Source organism: Arachis stenosperma, chromosome 5 (assembly GCF_014773155.1).
Source record: "Arachis stenosperma cultivar V10309 chromosome 5, arast.V10309.gnm1.PFL2, whole genome shotgun sequence".
Lineage (NCBI taxonomy): Eukaryota > Viridiplantae > Streptophyta > Magnoliopsida > Fabales > Fabaceae > Arachis > Arachis stenosperma.
In genome coordinates, this window is record NC_080381.1 from 64,668,802 (window position 1) to 64,690,186 (window position 21,385).

General features: G+C 38.7%; 2 non-coding genes and 1 pseudogene across 2 annotated transcripts; 1 reads left to right on the plus strand and 2 right to left on the minus strand.

Moving 5' to 3' along the window:
- Positions 1 to 21,385, plus strand: part of LOC130980850 (ATPase 5, plasma membrane-type-like) — a 108,510-nt pseudogene that overhangs the window by 28,168 nt on the left and 58,957 nt on the right.
- On the minus strand, positions 3,037 to 3,140 carry LOC130983924 (small nucleolar RNA R71). The gene has a single exon (XR_009087891.1). It is a non-coding gene; the product is annotated as a small nucleolar RNA R71 (small nucleolar RNA).
- On the minus strand, positions 11,178 to 11,281 carry LOC130984728 (small nucleolar RNA R71). Its single transcript, XR_009088642.1, has one exon. It is a non-coding gene; the product is annotated as a small nucleolar RNA R71 (small nucleolar RNA).

The following is a 21,385-nucleotide window of genomic DNA, read 5'->3' on the forward strand; positions in this document are numbered from 1 at the left end:
TCTTTTATTCTTATTCCAAGATATACGTTGCACTTCAAATTGATGAATGTGATGATCCGTGACACTCATCATCATTCTCACCTATGAACGCGCGTGACTGACAACCACTTCCGTTCTACTTTAGGCCGGGCGCATATCTCTTAGATTCTCCAACAGAATCTTCGTGGTATAAGCTAGATAGATGGCGGCATTCATGGGGATCCGGAAAGTCTAACATTGTCTGTGGTATTCCGAGTAGGATCCCGGGAATCCGGAAAGTCTAACCTTGTCTGTGGTATTCCGAGTAGGATTCCGGTATTGAATGACTGTGACGAGCTTCAAACTCCTGAAGGCTGGGCGTTAGTGACAGACGCAAAAGAATCAAGGGATTCTATTCCAACCTGATTGAGAACCGACAGATGATTAGCCGTGCCGTGACAGAGCATTTGGACCATTTTCACTGAGAGGATGGGATGTAGCCATCAACAAGGGTGATGCCTCTAGACGATTAGCCATGCAGTGACAGCGCATAGGACCATTTTCCCGAGAGGATGAAAAGTAGCCATTGAAGACGGTTATGCCCTACATACAGCTTGCCATGGAAAGGAGTAAGAAGGATTGGATGAATGTAATAAGAAAGTAGAGATTCGAGAGGATTCTAGCATCTGCACACGCCTATCTGAAATTCCCACCATTAATTTACATAAGTATTTCTATCCTATTTTATTTTCTGTTTATTATTAATTTTCGAACTCATCATAAACCAATTTAATCTGCCTAACTGACAAATACAAGGTGACCATAGCTTGCTTCATACCAACAATCTCTATGGGATCGACCCTTACTCACGTAAGGTATTACTTGGATGACCCAGTACACTTGCTGGTTAAGTTGAACGGAGTTGTGTCCACACATAGCCAATAGCCATTAAATAAATCTCATGCAAATACAAAGAGGGTCACAATCTCGTCCACCAAGTTTTTGGCGCTGTTGCCGGGGATTGTTCGAGTATGGACAACTGACGGTTCATCTTGTTGCTCAGATTAGGTAATTTTCTTTTCAAAAAATTTCTCAAAAATCTTTTTCAAAATTTTTCTTTTCTTTTTTGTTTTTTCAAACTTTATTTTCGAAAAAATTAATAAAAATCCAAAAAAATTAGAAAATCATAAAAACCAAAAATATTTTGTGTTTCTTGTTTGAGTCTTGAGTCAATTTTTAAGTTTGGTGTCAATTGCATGCTTTTCAAATTTTTTCTTGCATTTTTCGAAAATTCCATGCATTCATAGTGTTCTTCATGATCTTCAAGCTGTTCTTGACAAGTCTTCTTGTTTGATCTTGATGTTTTCTTGTTTTGTGTTGTTTGTTATTTTTCATGTGCATTTTTCGTTTGTTAGAATCCATGCATTAAAAATTTCTAAGTTTGGTGTCGTGCATGTTTTCTTTGCATCAAAAATTTTTCAAAAATATGTTCTTGATGTTCATCATGATCTTCAAAGTGTTCTTGGTGTTCATCTTGACATTCATAGTGTTCTTGCATGCATCTTGTGTTTTGATCCAAAATTTTCATGTTTTGGGTCATTTTTGTGTTTTTCTCTTTCATCATTAAAAATTCAAAAATAAAAAAAATATCTTTTCCTTATTTCTCTCCTAATTTTCGAAAATTTGAGTTGACTTAGTCAAAAAATTTTTAAAATTAGTTGTTTCTCATAAGTCAAGTCAAATTTTCAAATTTTAAAAATCTTATCTTTTCAAAATCTTTTTCAAAAATTATATCCTTTTCATTTTTTTTATTTTTCGAAAATTTCAAAAAAATCTTTTTCAAAATATTTTCAAAATCTTTTTCTTACCATTATATCAAATTTTCGAAAATTAGCTAACAATTAATGTGATTGATTCAAAAATTTGAAGTTTGTTACTTGCTTGTTAAGAAAGGTTCAATCTTTAAGTTCTAGAATCTTATCTTTTAGTTTCTTGTTAGTAATTAATTTTAATTTAAAAATTAAATCTTTTTCAAACATATCTTATCTTATCTTTTATATCTTATCTTTTTCAAAATTTTATCTTTTTCAAAATTTGATTTTAAAATATCCTATCTAACTTCTTATCTTCTTATCTTTTTAAAATTTGATTTTAATATCTTTTTCAACTAACTATTTGACTTTTTGTTTGTTTCTTATCTTTTTCAAAACCACCTAACTACTTTTCCCTCTCTAATTTTCGAAAATATCTCACCTCTTTTTCAAAAACCCTTTTTGTTCTAAATTTCAATTTCAATTATATCTTATCTTTAATTTTCAAAAGTTACTAACCCCTTCTTAAAATTAATTTCGAATTTTTCTATCCTTTCTCATTTATTCTATTTAATTATTTAAATTACTAACACTTCTCTTCACCTCTCTCCATCTAAATATCCGAACCCACTCTTCTACATTCTTCTCCCCTTTCTTTTTCTACTAACATAAAGGAATCTCTATACTGTGACATAGAGGATTCCTCTTCTTTTCTTGTTTTCTTCTCTTTCATATGAGTAGGAACAAGGAAAAAGGCACTCTTGTTGAAATTGATCCTGAACCTAAAAGGACTCTGAAGAGAAAACTCAGAGAAGCTAGATTACAACAATCTAAAGGTAACCTTTCAGAAATATTAGAGCAAGAGAAGGAGATGGCAGCCGAAAATAATAATAATGCAAGGAGAATGCTTGGTGACTTCACAAAGCCAACGTCCAAATTTGATGGAAGAAGCATCTCCATTCCTGCCATTGGAGCCAATAATTTTGAGCTTAAGCCTCAACTAGTTGCTTTAATGCAATAGAACTGCAAGTTTCATGGACTTCCATCTGAAGATCCTTACCAGTTTTTAACTGAGTTCTTGCAAATTTGTGAGACTGTTAAGACGAATGGAGTTGATCCTAAAGTCTACAAACTCATGCTTTTCCCTTTTGCTGTAAGAGACAGAGCTAGAATATGGTTGGATTCACAACCTAAGGATAGCCTGGACTCTTGGGATAAGCTGGTCACAGCCTTCTTGGATAAATTCTTTCCTCCTCAAAAGCTGAGCAAGCTTAGAGTGGATGTTCAGACCTTCAAACAAAAAGATGGTGAATCCCTCTATGAAGCTTGGGAAAGATACAAGCAGCTGACCAAAAGATGTCCATCTGACATGTTTTCAGAATGGACCATATTAGATATATTCTATTATGGCCAATCTGAATTTTCGAAAATGTCATTGGACCATTCTGCAGGTGGATCAATTCACCTAAAGAAAACACCTGCAGAAGCTCAAGAACTCATTGACATGGTTGCAAATAACCAATTTATGTACACTTCTGAGAGGAATTCCGTGAATAATGGGATACCTCAGAAGAAAGGAGTTCTTGAAATTGATGCTCTGAATGCCATATTGGCTCAGAACAAAGTGTTGACTCAGCAAGTCAACATGATTTCTCAAAGTCTGAATGGATGGCAAAATGCATCCAACAGTACTAAAGAGGCAGCTTCTGAAGAAGCTTATGATCTTGAGAACCCTGCAATGGCAGAGGTTAATTACATAGGTGAACCTTATGGAAACACCTATAATTCATCATGGAGAAATCATCCAAATTTCTCATGGAAGGATCAACGAAAGCCTCAACAAGGCTTTAACAATGGTGGACGTAATAGGCTGAGCAATAGCAAGCCTTTTCCATCATCTTCTCAGCAACAGACAGAGAATTTTGAACAAAGCACTTCTAATTTAGCCAATCTAGTCTCTGATCTATCAAAGGCCACTTTCAGTTTCATGAGTGAAACAAGATCCTCCATCAGAAATCTGGAGGCACAAGTGGGCCAGCTGAGTAAGAAAGTCATTGAAACTCCTCCTAGTATTCTCCCAAGCAATACAGAAGAGAATCCAAAAGGAGAGTGCAAGGCCATTGATATAATCAATATGGCCGAATGCACAAGGGAGGAGGAGGACGAAAATCCTAGTGAGGAAGACCTCCTGGGACGTCCCTCAAGCAAGAAGGAGTTTCCTATTAAGGATCCAAAGGAATCTGAGGCTCATATAGAGACCATAGAGATTCCATTAAATCTCCTTCTGCCATTCATGAGCTCTGAAGACTATTCTTCCTCTAAAGAGGATGAAGATGTGACTGGAGAGCAAGTTGCTCAATATTTAGGAGCTATCATGAAGCTGAATGCCAAGTTGTTTGGTAATGAGACTTGGGAAGGTGAACCTCCTTTGCTCATTAGTGAACTGGATACCTAGATTCAGCAAATTTTACCTCAAAAGAGACAAGATCCTGGCAAGTTCTTAATACCTTGTACCATAGGCACCATGACCTTTGAAAAAGCTCTATGTGATCTAGGGTCAGGGATAAATCTTATGCCACTCTCTGTAATGGAGAAGCTGGGGATCATTAAGGTACAACCTGCCTTGTTCTCATTACAACTGGCAGACAAATCATTGAAACAAGCTTATGGAATAGTAGAGGACGTGTTAGTAAAGGTTGAAGGCCTTTACATCCCTGCTGATTTCATAATCTTAGATACTAGGAAGGAAGAGGATGAATGCATCATCCTTGGAAGACCTTTTCTAGCCACAGCAGGAGCTGTGATAGATGTCAAAAGAGGTGAATTAGTCCTTCAATTGAATGGGGACTACCTTGTATTTAAGGCACATGGCCAACCCTCTGTGACAAAAGAGAGTAAGCACAAAGAGCTTCTCTCAATTCAGAGCCAAGAAGAGCCCCCACAGTCAAACTCTAAGTTTGGTGTTGGGAGGCCACAACCAAACTCTAAGTTTGGTGTTAAGACCCCATATCCAAACTCTAAGTTTGGTGTTGGGACTATACAACATTGACCTGATCACCTTTGTGGCTCCATGAGAGCCCACTGTCAAGCTATTGACATTAAAGAAGCGCTTGTTGGGAGGCAACCCAATTTTATTTATCTAATTTTTATTTTATTTTATTTTATTGTTATTTTGTGTTTTATTAGGTACATGATCATGTGGAGTCACGAAAAAAATATAAAAATTAAAAACAGAATCAAAAATAGCAGAAGAAAAATCACACCCTGGAGGAAGCACAGACTGGCGTTCAACGCCAGTAAGGAGCATCTGGCTGGCGTTCAACGCCAGAACAGAGCATGAATCTGGCGCTGAACGCTAGAAACAAGCAACATTCTGGCGTTTGAATGCCAGGAATGTGCCTTAAGAAAAGCTGGCGCTGAACGCCAGTAACAGGCATGAAACTGGCGTTCAACGCCAAAAACATGCTACATATGGGCGTTGAACGCCCAGAACATGCTTTACATGGGCGTTGAACGCCCAGAACGTGCATCACCTCGGCGTTTAAATGCCAGAATGGTATGCAAAGGCATTTTACATGCCTATTTGGTGCAGGGATGGAATTCTTTGACACCTCAGGACCTGTGGACCCCACAGGATCACCTCAGGATCTGTGGACTCCACAGGATCCCCACCTAACATATTCCCACCTTACCTCCTAATCCTATTAACACTCTTCCCCATGTCACATTTCCAAAAACTCTTCACCAATCACCTCAATCTCTCTTCCCCATCACCTCTTCACCACTCACATCCAACCACCCTTCCCCATAAACCCCACCTACCTTTAAAATTCAAAAACACTTTCCCACCCAAACCCACCCTAAAATGGCTGAAACCCACTCTCCCCCTTCTCCTCCATATTTTCTTCTTCTTCTTCTTCTCTTCTTTCTTCTCTTGCTCGAGGGCAAGCAATATTTTAATTTGGTGTGGTAAAAGCATAAGCTTTTTGTTTTTCCATTACCATCAATGGCACCTAAGGCCGGAGAATCCTCTAGAAAAGGAAAAGGGAAGACAAAAGCTTCCACTTCCGAGTCATGGGAGATGGAAAGATTCATCTCCAAAAGCCATCAAGACTACTTCTATGATGTTGTGGCAAAGAAGAAGGTGATCCCTGAGGTCCCTTTCAAGCTCAAGAAAAATGAGTATCCGGAGATCCGACATGAGATCCGAAGGAGAGGTTGGGAAGTCCTAACCAACCCCATGCAACAAGTCAGAATCTTAATGGTTCAAGAGTTCTATGCCAATGCATGGATCACTAGGAACCATGATCAAAGTATGAACCCGAGTCCAAAGAATTATCTCACAATGGTTCGGGGGAAATACTTAGATTTTAGTCCGGAAAATGTGAGGTTGGCGTTCCACTTGCCCATGATGCAAGAAGATGTACGCCCCTACACTAGAAGGGTCAACTTTAATCAAAGGTTGGACCAAGTCCTTATGGACATATGTGTGGAAGGAGCTAAATGGAAGAGAGACTCCAAAGGCAAGCCAGTCCAACTAAGAAGACTGGACCTCAAGCCTGTAGCTAGAGGATGGTTGGAGTTCATTCAACGCTCCATCATTCCCACTAGCAACCGATCTGAAGTTACTGTGGATCGGGCCATCATGATTCATAGCATCATGATTGGAGAGGAAGTAGAAGTTCATGAAGTTATCTCTAATGAATTCTACAAAATAGCCGAAAAGTCTTCCACCATGGCAAGGCTAGCTTTTCCTCACCTTATTTGCCATCTATGTTACTCAGCTGGAGTTATCATAGAAGGAGACATCTCCATTGAAGAGAATAAGCCCATCACCAAGAAGAGGATAGAGCAAGCAAGAGAGACCCTCCACGGTTCTCAAGAGATGCATGAGGAAGCTCATCATCAAGAAATCCTTGAGATGCCTCAAGGGATGCACTTTCCTCCCAACAACTATTGGGAACAACTCAACACTTCCTTAGAAGATTTGAGCCACAATGTGGAACAATTAAGGGTAGAACATCATGAGCACTCCATCATTCTCCATGAAATAAGAGAAGATCAAAGAGCAATGAGGGAGGAGCAACAAAGGCAAGGAAGGGACATAGAAGAGCTTAAGGACATTGTTGGTCCTTCAAGAAGAAGACGCCACTAAGGTGGATTCATTCCTTGTTCTTGTTTCTTTCTGTTTTTGGTTTCTATGTTATGTTTATCTATATTTTGTGTCTCTACTTCATGATCATTAGTATGTAGTAACTATGTCTTAAAGCTATGAATAAATTCCATGAATCCTTCACCTCTCTTAAATGAAAAATGTTTTAATTCAAAAGAACAAGAAGTACATGAATTTCGAATTTATCCTTGAATTTAGTTTAATTATATTGATGTGGTGACAATACTTTTTGTTTTCTGAATGAATGATTGAACAGTGCATATGTCTTTTGATATTGTTGTTTATGAATGTTAAAACTGTTGGCTCTTGAAAGAATGATGAACAAAGAGAAATGTTATTGAAGATCTGAAAAATCATGAAATTGATTTTTGAAGCAAGAAAAAGCAGTGAAAAACAAAAGCTTGCGAAAAAAAATATATATATATATATATAAATAGAAAGAAAAAGAAAAAGCAAGCAGAAAAAGTCAATAGCCCTTAAAACCAAAAGGCAAAGGTAAAAAGTGATCCAAAGCAAAAAGAGTGTGCTTAAGAGCTCTGGACACCTCTAACTGGGGACTCTAGCAAAGCTGAGTCACAATCTGAAAAGGTTCACCCAGTCATGTGTCTGTGGCATTTATGTATCCAGTGGTAATACTGGAAAACAAAATGCTTAGGGTTACGGCCAAGACTCATAAGTAGCTGTGTTCAAGAATCAACATGCTTAACTAGGAAAGTCAATAACACTATCCGAAAATCTAAGTTCCTAGAGAACTGATGAGCGGATAATTTGTACGCTTTTTGGCATTGTTTTTAGTATGTTTTTAGTATATTTGGTTTAGTTTTTAGTATATTTTTGTTAGTTTTTAGTTAAAATTCACTTTTCTGGACTTTACTATGAGTTTGTGTGTTTTTCTGTGATTTCAGGTATTTTCTGGCTGAAATTGAGGGACCTGAGCAAAAATCTGATTCAGAGACTGAAAAGGACTGCAGATGCTGTTGGATTCTGACCTCCCTGCACTCGAAGTGGATTTTCTGGAGCTACAAAAGCCCAATTGGCGCGCTCTCAACGGCGTTGGAAAGTAGACATCCTGGGCTTTCCAGAAATATATGATAGTCCATACTTTGCCCAAGATTTGATGGCCCAAACCGTCGTTCAAAGTCACCTTCAGAATTCCCAGCGTTAAACGCCGGAACTGGCACCTAAGTGGGAGTTAAACGCCCAAACTGGCATAAAAGCTGGCGTTTAACTCCAAGAAGAGTCTCTACACGAAAATGCTTCAATGCTCAGCCCAAGCACACACCAAGTGGGCCCGGAAGTGGATTTTTATGTCATTTACTCATCTTTGTAATTCTTAAGCTACTAGTTCCCTATAAATAGGACCCTTTACTATTGTATTTTTCATCTTTGGACATCTAGTTCTTAGATCAGATCTTGGTTTTTCTGGTTCCCTCTCTGGGACCGAAGCCAATGATCACTTTTATTCTTATGTATTTTCAATGGTGGAGTTTCTACACACCATAGATTAAGGTGTGGAGCTCTGCTGTACCTCGAGTATTAATGCAATTACTATTGTTCTTCTATTCAATTCAGCTTGTTCTTGTTCCAAGATATCACTTGTTCTTCAACTTGATGAATGTGATGATCCGTGACACTCATCATCATTCTCACCTATGAACGTGTGCCTGACAACCATCTCTGTTCTACCTTAGATTGGGTGAATATCTCTTGGATTCCTGATGCACGATGCATGGTTGATCGCCTGACAACCGAGCGCTCGCCTGACAATAGAGCCAGCCATTCCGTGAGATCAGAGTCTTCGTGGTATAGGCTAGAATTGATGGCGGCATTCAAGAGAATCCGGAAGGTCTAACCTTGTTTGTGGTATTCTGAGTAGGATTCAATGATTGAATGACTGTGACGTGCTTCAAACTCCTGAGGGCGGGGCGTTAGTGACAGACGCAAGAAGGATGAAACCACTGAGAGGATGGGAGGTAGCCACTGACAACGGTGAAACCCTTGCATAAGCTTGCCATGGAAAGGAGTAAGAAGGATTAGATGAAGACAGTAGGAAAGCAGAGAGACGGAAGGGACACAGCATCTTCATGCGCTTATCTGAAATTCCCACCAATGAATTACATAAGTATCACTATCTTTATCTTTATGTTTTATTCGTATATCACCATATCCATTTGAGTTTGCCTGACTAAGATTTACAAGATGACCATAGCTTGCTTCATACCAACAATCTCCGTGGGATCGACCCTTACTCGCGTAAGGTTTATTACTTGGACGACCCAGTGCACTTGCTGGTTAGTTGTGCGAAGTTGTGTTTATGCCATGGTATTGAACACCAAGTTTTTGGGGTTCATTACCGGGGATTATGAGAGTTGTGAAAAGTATTGTTCACAATTTCGCGCACCAAGTTTTTGGCGCCGTTGCCGGGGATTGTTTTGTGTATGGACAACTGACGGTTCATCTTGTTGCTTAGATTAGGTATTTTTCAGAATTCTTAAGAATGAGTTCTAGAGTTTCATGATGATCTGTTGAAATCTGGCTGGCTGAGAAGCCATGTCTAATCTTATTGGACCGAGGTTTCAACTTATCATCACAAGAGCTTGTTGATTTCTATCAATCTTGCTATTGGAGCAATGATCTGCTAAGGCTTGGCTGGCCATTGGCCATGTCTAGTGTTTTGGACCGAAGCTTTCTTTGAAAGCTTGGCTGGCTGTGAAGCCATGTCCAATTCCTGGACCGGAGTCTTAGACTAGCATTGCAATGATTCTTGGAATTCAAATTAAGAATTCTGAAACCTTTATTTTCTATTTCCATATAATTTTCGAAAAATCCAAGAAAATTTCAAAATCATAAAAACCAAAAATATTTTATGTTTCTTGTTTGAGTCTAGTGTTTAATTTTAAGTTTGGTGTCTTGCATGCATTGTTTATTTGATCTTGGTTCTATTTTCAAGTCAATAGTACAGGGAACTGAAGATTCAGAACATGCAGCAGAGGAATTACACAGAAAAAGCTGGGCGTTCAAAACGCCCAGTGAAAAAGGACAGACTGGCGTTTAAAAGCCAGTCAGGGTGCCTGGTTGGGCGTTTAACGCCCAAAAAGGTAGTGCATTGGGCATTAAACGCCAGAATGTGCACCATTCTGGGCGTTTAACGCCAGGATGGCACAAGGGGGAGGATTTTGTTTTCAAATTAATTTTTTTTCAAGTTCTCAATGTTTTTCAAAATCAAATCTTTTTCAAATCATATCTTTTCAATCAAATGTTTTCAAAATCAATTTCTTTCCTTTTTCAAAGATACTTGCTATCAATTACTGTTGTGAAAGGTTTAATGTTTGAATCATATCTTTTCTTGTTAGGCAAGTCATTAATTTTTAAAATCAAATCTTTTTAAAATTATTTTCAAATCATATCTTTTCAATCACATATTTTTTAAAACCAATCATATCTTCTTAACCTCATCTTTTTCAAAATGTTTTCAAATTCTTTAACTTAATTTTCGAAAAAGCTCTTCCTCTCTTCTCACATCCTTCTATTTATGGAGTACCACTCTTCCTCAATGCACAATTCGAACTCTATCTGACTAAGTTCGAATTCTTCTCCTTCTTTCTTCCATTTTTCTTTTCCTCCGACACCTCAAGGAATCTCTATACTGTGACATAGAGGATTCCATATTTTCTTGTTCTCTTCTCTTTCATATGAGCAGGAACAAAGACAAAGGCATTCTTGTTGAAGCTGACCCTGAACCTGAAAGGACCTTGAAGTGAAAGCTAAGAGAAGCTAAGGCACAACTCTCTGCAGAGGACCTAACAGAAATCTTCAAAGAAGAAGAACCCATGGCAGCCGAAAACAACAACAATGCCAACAATGCAAGGAAGGTGCTGGGTGACTTTACTGCACCTACTCCCGACTTCTATGGGAGAAGCATCTCTATCCCTGCCATTGGAGCAAACAACTTTGAGCTTAAGTCTCAATTAGTTTCTCTAATGCAACAGAATTGCAAGTTTCATGGACTTCCATTGGAAGATCCTCATCAGTTTTTGGCTGAGTTCTTGCAAATCTGTGACACTGTCAAGACTAATGGGGTTGACCCTGAGGTCTACAGACTTATGCTATTCCCTTTTGCTGTAAGAGACAGAGCTAGGACATGGTTGGACTCACAACCTAAAGAAAGCCTGGACTCATGGGAAAAGCTAGTCAATGCCTTCTTGGCAAAGTTCTTTCCACCTCAAAAATTGAGTAAGCTTAGAGTGGAAGTCCAAACCTTCAGACAGAAGGATGGAGAGTCCCTCTATGAAGCTTGGGAAAGATACAAACAATTGATCAGAAAATGTCCTTCTGGCATGCTTTCTGAATGGAGCATCATAGGTATTTTCTATGATGGTCTCTCTGAACTATTGGTGGACGAAATTGTGATCACACATTCTTAAGTTGTATAAATTTTATTCTATCTTTTGAGCTTTGGCATATACCCTTAGGGCACTGTTTATTTATTATTCCTTTTGGAAATTGACCTTCCTTCACAACTCCGTTCAACTAACCAGCAAGTGTACTGGGTCGTCCAAGTAATACCTTACGTGAGTAAGGGTCGAATCCACAGAGATTGTTGGTATGAAGCAAGCTATGGTCACCTTGCAAATCTCAGTTAGGCAGATTAAATCTGTTTATGGTGAGTTCGAAAATTAATAATAAAATAAATAATAAAAAGGGATAGAATACTTATGCAGATTCATTGGTAGGAATTTCAGATAAGTGGAATGGAGGTGCTGTAGAGCTCACGGACGCCTGCTCTCCTATTCCTTCTACTCAATCCTTCTTACTCCTTCCCATGGCAAGCTTTGTATAGGGGTTCACTATCAGCTGTGGCTACTTCCTCTCGGGGAAATAACCTGTGCGGCTGTCACTCGCACAGCTAACCAGTCTGGAGGCATCACCCATGGTTGATAGCTACATCCCATCCTCGCAGTGAAAGCTAATGCACGCACTCTGTCACAGTACGGCCAATCACCGGTTGGTTCCCGCTCCTACTGGAATAGAATCCCTCTTTTGCGTTTGTCACTAACGCCCAGCAGGTTAAAGTTTGAAGCACGTCACAGTCATTCATTACCGGAATCCTACTCGGAACACCACAGACAAGGTTGGACTTTCCGGATTCCCAGGATCCTACTCGGAACACCACAGACAAGGTTGGACTTTCCGGATCCTCATAAATGCCGCCATCCATCTAGCTTATACCACGAAGATTCTGTTGGGGAATCTAAGAGATACACGTTCAAGCTTCTTTGCATGTAGAACGGAAGTGGTTGTCAATCATGCGCGTTCATAAGTGAGAATAATAATGAGGGTTATTAACTCATCACATTCAGCATGTTCTTGGGTACGAATGAATATCTTGGAATAAGAATAAAAGAGGAATTGAATAAAAGAAAATAGAACTTCATTAATCTTTGAGGTACAGCAGAGCTCCACACCCTTAATCTATGGTGTGCAGAAACTCCACTGTTGAAAATACATAAGTGAAAGGTCCAGGCATGGCCGAATGGCCAGCCCCCTAAACGTGATCACAGGATAGAAAATACAATCCAGGATGTCTAATACAATAGTAAGAGGTCCTATATATACTAGACTAGCTACTAGGGTTTACATGAGTAAGTAATTGATGCATAAATTCACTTCCGGGGCCCACTTGGTGTGTGTTTGGGCTGAGCTTGATCAATCCACGTGTAGAGGCATTTCTTGGCGTCAAACTTCAGGTTATGATGTGTTTTGGGCGTTTGACTCCGGATTATGACGTTTTTCTGGCGTTTAACTCCAGATAGCAGCATGTACTTGGCGTTTAACGCCAAGTTACGTCGTCAATATTCGAATAAAGCATGGACTATTATATATTTCTGGAAAGCCCTGGATGTCTACTTTCCAACACCGTTGAGAGCGCGCCATTTGGAGTTTTGTAGCTCCAGAAAATCCATTTCGAGTGCAGGGAGGTCAGAATCCAACAGCATCAGCAGTCCTTTTGTCAGCCTTCGTCAGAGTTTTGCTCAAATCCCTCAATTTCAGTCAGAATTTACCTGAAATCACAGAAAAACACACAAACTCATAGTAAAGTCCAGAAATGTGAATTTAACATAAAAACTAATGAAAACATCCCTAAAAGTAGCTTAAACTTACTAAAAACTATATAAAAACAATGCCAAAAAGCGTATAAATTATCCGCTCATCACAACACCAAACTTAAATTGTTGCTTGTCCCCAAGCAACTGAAATCAAATAGGATAAAAAGAAGAGAATATACTATAAAGTCCAAAATATCAATGAATATTAATTTAATTATATGAGCGGGACTTGTAGCTTTTTGCTTCTGAACAGCTTTGGCATCTCACTTTTTCCTTTGTAGTTTAGAGGTATTGGCGTCTCTGGGGGAATTTAGAATTTGGGATAGTGTTATTGACTTCCTTAGTTAAGCATGTTGATTCTTGAACACAGCTACTTATGAGTCTTGGCTGTGGCCCTAAGCATTTTGTCTTCCAGTATTACCACCAGATACACAAATGCCACAGACACATAACTGGGTGAACCTTTTCAGATTGTGACTTAGCTTTGCTAAAGTCCCCAATTAGTGGTGTCCAGAGCTCTTAAGCACACTCTTTGCTTTAGATCACGACTTTAACCACTCAGTCTCAAGCTTTTCACTTGGACCTTCATGACACAAGCACATGGTTTAGGGACAGCTTAATTTAGCCGCTTAGACCCGGATTTAATTTCCTTGGGTCCTCCTATCCATTGATGCTCAAAGCCTTGGATCCTTGCTTTGGAATTTTCGCCCCTTTTTTTTTTTCACTGCTTTTTCTTGCTCCAAGAATCAATTCCATGATGTTTTTCAGATCATCAATAACATTTCTCTTTGTTCCTCATTCTTTCAAGAACCAACTATTTTAAACACTCATAAACAACAAGATCAAAAGACATATGCACTGTTCAATCATTCATTCAGAAGACAAAAATTATTGCCACCACATCAATATAATTAAGCTAAATTCACTAATAATTTCAAAAATTATGTACTTCTTGTTCTTTTGAATTAAAACATTTTTCTTTTAAGAGAGGTGAAGGACTAATGGATTTTATTTCATAGCTTTAAGGCATGGTTTACATACTAATGATCATGAAGTAGAGACACAAAAACATAAATAAACATAGCATTAAAAACCGAAAACAGAAAGAAATAAAGAACAAGGAATGAATTCACCTTAGTGGCGTCTTCTTCTTGAAGGACCAATGATGTTCTTCAACTCTTCTATGTCCCTTCCTTGCCTTTGTTGCTCCTCCCTCATTGCTCTTTGATCTTCTCTTATTTCTTGGAGAGTGAGGGCGTGTTCATGATGTTCCACCCTTAGTTGTTCAACATTATGGCTCAAATCCTCTAAGGAGGTGTTGAGTTGCTCCCAATAGTTGTTAGGAGGAAAGTGTATTCCTTGAGGCATTTGTTGATGATGCACTTCCTCATGTTCTTCTTGGAGGCCGTGAGGAGCTTCCCTTGTTTGCTCCATCTTTTTCTTGGTAATGGGCTTGTCTTCTTCAATGGAGACATCTCCTTCTATGATAACTCCAGCTGAGTAACATAGATGGCATATAAGGTGGGGGAAGGCTAACCGTGCCACGTATGAAGGCTTGTCAGCTATTTTGTAGAGTTCATTGGAGATGACTTCATGAACCTCTACTTCTTCACCAATCATGATGCTATGAACCATGATGGCCCGATCCACAGTAACTTCAGATCGGTTGCTTGTAGGGATGATGGATCTTTGAATGAACTCCAACCATCCTCTAGCTACAGGCTTGAGGTCCAGTCTTCTTAGTTGGACTGGCTTGCCTTTGGAGTCTACTCTCCATTGGGTGCCTTCCACACATATGTCTCTAAGGACTTGGTCCAACCTTTGGTTAGAGTTGACCCTTCTTGTGTAGGGGCGTTCATCACCTTGCATCATAGGCAAATGAAACGCCAACCTCACATTTTCCGGACTGAAATCCAAGTATTTCCCCCTAACCATTGTGAGATAATTCTTTGGGCTTGGGTTCATACTTTGGTCATGGTTTCTAGTGATTCATGCATTGGCATAGAACTCTTGAACCATGAGAATTCCGACTTGTTGCATGGGGTTGGCTAAGACTTCCCAACCTCTTCTTTGAATTTCATGTCAGATCTCCGGATACTCATTTTTCTTGAGCTTGAAAGGGACCTCAGGGATCACTTTCTTCTTTGCCACAACATCATAGAAGTGGTTTTGATGGCTTTTGGAGATGAATCTCTCTTTCTCCCATGACTCGGAGGAAGAAGCTTTTGCTTTCCCTTTTCCTTTTCTTGAGGAAATTCCGGTCTTGGGTGCCATTGATGGTGAATGAAAATTAAAAAGCTTAGGCTTTTTACCACACCAAACTTAAAATTTGCTCGTCCTCGAGCAAGAAAAGAAAAGAAGAGTAGAAGAAGAAGAAGAAAATGTGGTAGAGAGGGAGAAGAGAGGGTTCGGCTATGTGGGAGAATGTGGGTTTGTGTTGTGTGAAAATGTAAAAGAAAAGAAGGGTATTTATAGGGAGAAGGGAGGGTATAGGTTCGGCCAAATTGGGTGGGAATGGGTGGGAAATTGAATTTGAATTTTATGGAGGTAGGTAGGGTGTATGGGGAAGAGTGGGTTGATGTGAATGGTGAATGGGTAAATTGGGAAGAGGAATTGAGGTGATTGATGAAGAAGATGTTGAGAATTGTGACATGGGGAATCACATCACAAAAACTAGGATTGGGAAGTAAGGTGGGAATATGTTAGGTGGGGATCCTGTGGGGTCCACAGATCCTGAGGTGAGGATCCTGTGGGGTCCACAGATCCTGAGGTGAAAACAAATACCATTCCTTCACCATATAGGCATGTAACATGCCTTCATGCATCATTCTGGCGTTCAAACGCCCATTGGTGCATGTTCTGGGCGTTAAACGCCCATGTGATGCTTGTTTCTGGCGTTGAACGCCAGTTTCAAGCTTGTTTCTGGCGTTCAGCGCCAGATTGTCCTCTGTGTGCGCATTCTGGCGTTAAACGCCAGGATATAGCTTGTTTTGGGCGTTCAGCGCCAGAAAGATGCTCTGTTCTGGCGTTGAACGCCAGCCAGATGCTCCTTCTGGGCGCTGAACGCCAGCCCGTGCGTCCTCCAGGGTGAAAAATTTTTTTCTTCTGTTTTTGACTCTGTTTTTAATTTTTTTTTATTTTTTTCGTGACTCCTCATGATCATGTACCTAATTCAACACAAAAATAACACCAAAATAAAATAAAATAAAATTAGATAAATAAAATTGGGTTGCCTCCCAACAAGCGCTTCTTTAATGTCAATAGCTTGATAGTGGCTCTCATGGAGCCACAAGGTGATCAGGTCAACTTAAGTGTGGTATTCCCAACACCAAACTTAGAGTTTGGATATGGGGTTTGGACACCAAACTTAGAGTTTGGTTGTGGCCTCACAACACCAAACTTAGAGTTTGACTGTGTGGGCTCTTCTTGACTCTGAACTGAGAGAAGCTCTTCATGCTTACTCTCTTTTGTCACAGAGGGATGGCCATGTGCCTGAAATACAAGGTAGTCCCCATTCAATTGAAGGACTATCTCACCTCTGTTGACATCTATCACAGCTCCTGCTGTGGCTAGGAAAGGTCTTCCTAGGATGATGCATTCATCATCTTCCTTCCTAGTGTCTAGGATTATTAAATCAGTGGGGATGTAAAGGCCTTCAACCCTTACTAGCACGTCCTCCACTATTCCATAAGCTTGTCTTATGGACTTATCTGCCAATTGTAATGAAAACAAGGCAGGTTGTACCTCAATGATTCCCAGCTTCTCCATTACAGAGAGTGGCATAAGATTTATTCCTGACCCAAGATCACATAGAGCTTTTTCAAAGCTCATGGTGCCAATGGTGCAAGGTATTAAGAACTTGCCAGGATCTTGTTTCTTTTGAGGTAGAGTTCTCTGAATCCAAGTATCTAGTTCACTAATGAGCAGGGGAGGTTCGCTTTCCCAGGTCTCATTACCAAACAGCTTGGCATTCAGCTTCATGATAGCTCCTAAGTATTGAGCAGCTTGCTCTCCAGTCACATCTTCATTCTCTTCAGAGGATGAATATTCTTCAGAGCTCATGAATGGCAGAAGGAGATTTAAAGGAATCTCTATGGTCTCTAGATGAGCCTCAGATTCCTCAGGATCCTTAATAGGAAACTCCTTCTTGCTTGAGGGACGTCCCAGGAGGTCTTCCTCACTGGGATTTTCGTCCTCCTCCTCCTTGGTGCATTCGGCCATTTTGATTAAATCAATGGCCTTGCACTCTCCTTTTGGATTTTCTTCTGTATTACTTGGGAGAGTACTGGGAGGAGTGTTAATGACTTTCTTACTCAGCTGGCCTACTTGTGCCTCCAAATTTCTAATGGAGGATCTTGTTTCATTCATGAAACTGAAAGTGGCCTTTGACAGATCAGAGACTATATTGGCTAAATTAGAAGTGTTTTGTTCAGAGTTCTCTGTCTGTTGCTGAGAAGATGATGGATATGGCTTACTATTATTCAGCCTGTTGCGTCCACCATTGTTAAAACCTTGTTGAGGTTTTTGTTGATCCTTCCAGGAGAAATTTGGATGATTTCTCCATGATGAGTTATAGGTGTTTCCATAAGGTTCACCTAAGTAATTAACCTCTGCTATGGCAGGGTTTTCAGGATCATAAGCTTCTTCAGAAGCTTCCTCTCTAGTACTGTTGGATGCATGTTGCAATCCATTCAGATTTTGAGAGATCATGTTGACCTGTTGAGTCAACACTTTGTTCTGAGCCAATATGGCATTCAGAGCATCAATTTCAAGAACTCCTTTCTTCTGAGGTACCCCATTGTTCACGGAATTCCTCTCAGAGGTGTACATAAATTGGTTGTTTGCAACCATGTCAATGAGTTCTTGAGCCTCTTCAGGCGTTTTCTTCAGGTGAATAGATCCACCTGCAGAATGGTCCAATGACATTTTCGAAAACTCAGAGAGACCATAATAGAATATATCTAATATGGTCCATTCTGAAAACATGTCAGATGGACATCTTTTGGTCAGCTGTTTATATCTTTCCCAAGCTTCATAGAGGGATTCACCATCTTTTTGTTTGAAGGTTTGAACATCCACTCTCAGCTTGCTCAGCTTTTGAGGAGGAAAGAATTTATCTAAGAATGCAGTGACCAGCTTATCCCAGGAGTCCAGGCTATCCTTAGGTTGTGAATCCAACCATATTCTAGCTCTGTCTCTTACAGCAAAAGGGAAAAGCATGAGTCTGTAGACTTCAGGATCAACTCCATTCGTCTTTACAGTCTCACAGATCTGCAAGAATTCAGTTAAAAACTGATAAGGATCTTCAGATGGAAGTCCATAAAACTTGCAGTTTTGTTGCATTAAAGCAACTAGTTGAGGCTTCAGCTCAAAGTTATTGGCTCCAATGGCAGGAATGGAGATGCTTCTTCCATCAAACTTGGACGTTGGCTTTGTGAAGTCACCAAGCATTCTCCTTGCATTATTATTATTTTCGGCCATCTCCTTCTCTTGTTCTAATGTTTCTGAAAGGTTACCTTTAGAATAATTTAATTTAGCTTCTCTTAATTTTCTCTTCAGAGTCCTTTCAGGTTCTGGATCAATTTCAACAAGAGTGCCTTTATCCTTGTTCCTGCTCATATGAAAGAGAAGAAAACAAGAAAAGAAAAAGGAATCCTCTATGTCACAGTATAGAGATTCCTTTATGTTAGTAGAAAAAGAAGGGAGTAGAAGAATGAAGAAGAGGGTTCGGATTTTTGGATGAAGAGAGGTGAAGAGAAGTGTTAGTAATTAAATAATTAAATAGAAGAAGAAAAGAAAAGAGAGAATTCGAAAATAAGTTTGAAAAGATAGTTAGTAGTTTTCGAAAATCAAAATTAAAACATGAAGCAATTAATTAATTAAAAAGAATTTTTGAAAAAGGAGGGAGATATTTTCGAAAATAGAAGAGGGAAAAGTAGTTAGGTGGTTTTGAAAAAGATAAGAAACAAACAAAAAGTTAGTTAGTTGATTGAAAAAGATTTGAAATCAAAATTTAATAAGATAAGAAGATAAGAAGTTAGATAAGATATTTTGAAATCAAATTTTGAAAAATATAAAATTTTTGAAAAAGATAAGATAAAAAAAAAAGATAAAAAGATTTTTAAGAAAAAGATATTTTGAAAAAGATTTAATTTTTAAAATTACTTAACTAACAAGAAACTACAAGATAAGATTCTAGAACTTAAAGATTGAACCTTTCTTAACAAGAAAGTAACAAACTTCAAATTTTTGAACCAATCACATTAATTGTTAGCTAATTTTCGAAAATTACATATAAAGATAAGAAAAAGATTTTGAAAATATTTTGAAAAAGATTTTTGAAATTTTCAAAAAAAAAATGGAAAAGATATGATTTTTGAAAAAGATTTTGAAAAGATAAGATTTTTAAAATTGAAATTTTTGACTTGACTTGTAAGAAACAACTAATTTTGAAAATTTTTGACCAAGTCAATCCCAAAATTTCGAAATTTTGGAGGGAAATAAGGAAAAGATATTTTTGATTTTTAAATTTTTAAAGAAAAGCACAAAAATGACCCAAAACATGAAAATTTTGGATCAAGACACAAGATGCATGCAAGAATGCTATGAATGTCAAGATGAACACCAAGAACACTATGAAGATCATGATGAACATCAAGAACATAATTTTGAAAAAATTTTTGATGCAAAGAAAACATGCAAGACACCAAACTTAGAAATCTTTAATGCATGGAAAATATGAATGCAAAAATGCACATGAAAAACAAGAAAAGACACCAAACAAGAAAACATCAAGATCAAACAAGAAGACTTATCAAGAACAACTTGAAGATCATGAAGAACACTATGAATGCATGGGATTTTCGAAAAATGCAAGAAAAAATTTTTAAAAGCATGCAATTGACACCAAACTTAAAAATTAACACAAGATTCAAACAAGAAACACAAAATATTTTTGATTTTTATGATTTTCTAATTTTTTTGGATTTTTATTAATTTTTTTTTCGAAAATATAGTTTTGAAAAACGAAAAATAAAAAGAAAAATTTTGAAAAAGATTTTTGAAAAGAAAATTACCTAATCTGAGCAACAAGATGAACCGTCAGTTGTCCATACTCGAACAATCCCCGGCAACGGCGCCAAAAACTTGGTGGACGAAATTGTGATCACACATTCTTAAGTTGTATAAATTTTATTCTATCTTTTGAGCTTTGGCATATACCCTTAGGGCACTGTTTATTTATTATTCCTTTTGGAAATTGACCTTCCTTCACAACTCCGTTCAACTAACCAGCAAGTGTACTGGGTCGTCCAAGTAATACCTTACGTGAGTAAGGGTCGAATCCACAGAGATTGTTGGTATGAAGCAAGCTATGGTCACCTTGCAAATCTCAGTTAGGCAGATTAAATCTGTTTATGGTGAGTTCGAAAATTAATAATAAAATAAATAATAAAAAGGGATAGAATACTTATGCAGATTCATTGGTAGGAATTTCAGATAAGTGGAATGGAGGTGCTGTAGAGCTCACGGACGCCTGCTCTCCTATTCCTTCTACTCAATCCTTCTTACTCCTTCCCATGGCAAGCTTTGTATAGGGGTTCACTATCAGCTGTGGCTACTTTCATTCCTCTCGGGGAAATAACCTGTGCGGCTGTCACTCGCACAGCTAACCAGTCTGGAGGCATCACCCATGGTTGATAGCTACATCCCATCCTCGCAGTGAAAGCTAATGCACGCACTCTGTCACAGTACGGCCAATCACCGGTTGGTTCCCGCTCCTACTAGAATAGAATCCCTCTTTTGCGTTTGTCACTAACGCCCAGCAGGTTAAAGTTTGAAGCACGTCACAGTCATTCATTACCGGAATCCTACTCGGAACACCACAGACAAGGTTGGACTTTCCGGATTCCCAGGATCCTACTCGGAACACCACAGACAAGGTTGGACTTTCCGGATCCTCATAAATGCCGCCATCCATCTAGCTTATACCACGAAGATTCTGTTGGAGAATCTAAGAGATACACGTTCAAGCTTCTTTGCATGTAGAACGGAAGTGGTTGTCAATCACGCGCGTTCATAAGTGAGAATAATAATGAGGGTTATTAACTCATCACATTCAGCATGTTCTTGGGTACGAATGAATATCTTGGAATAAGAATAAAAGAGGAATTGAATAAAAGAAAATAGAACTTCATTAATCTTTGAGGTACAGCAGAGCTCCACACCCTTAATCTATGGTGTGCAGAAACTCCACTGTTGAAAATACATAAGTGAAAGGTCCAGGCATGGCCGAATGGCCAGCCCCCTAAACGTGATCACAGGATAGAAAATACAAT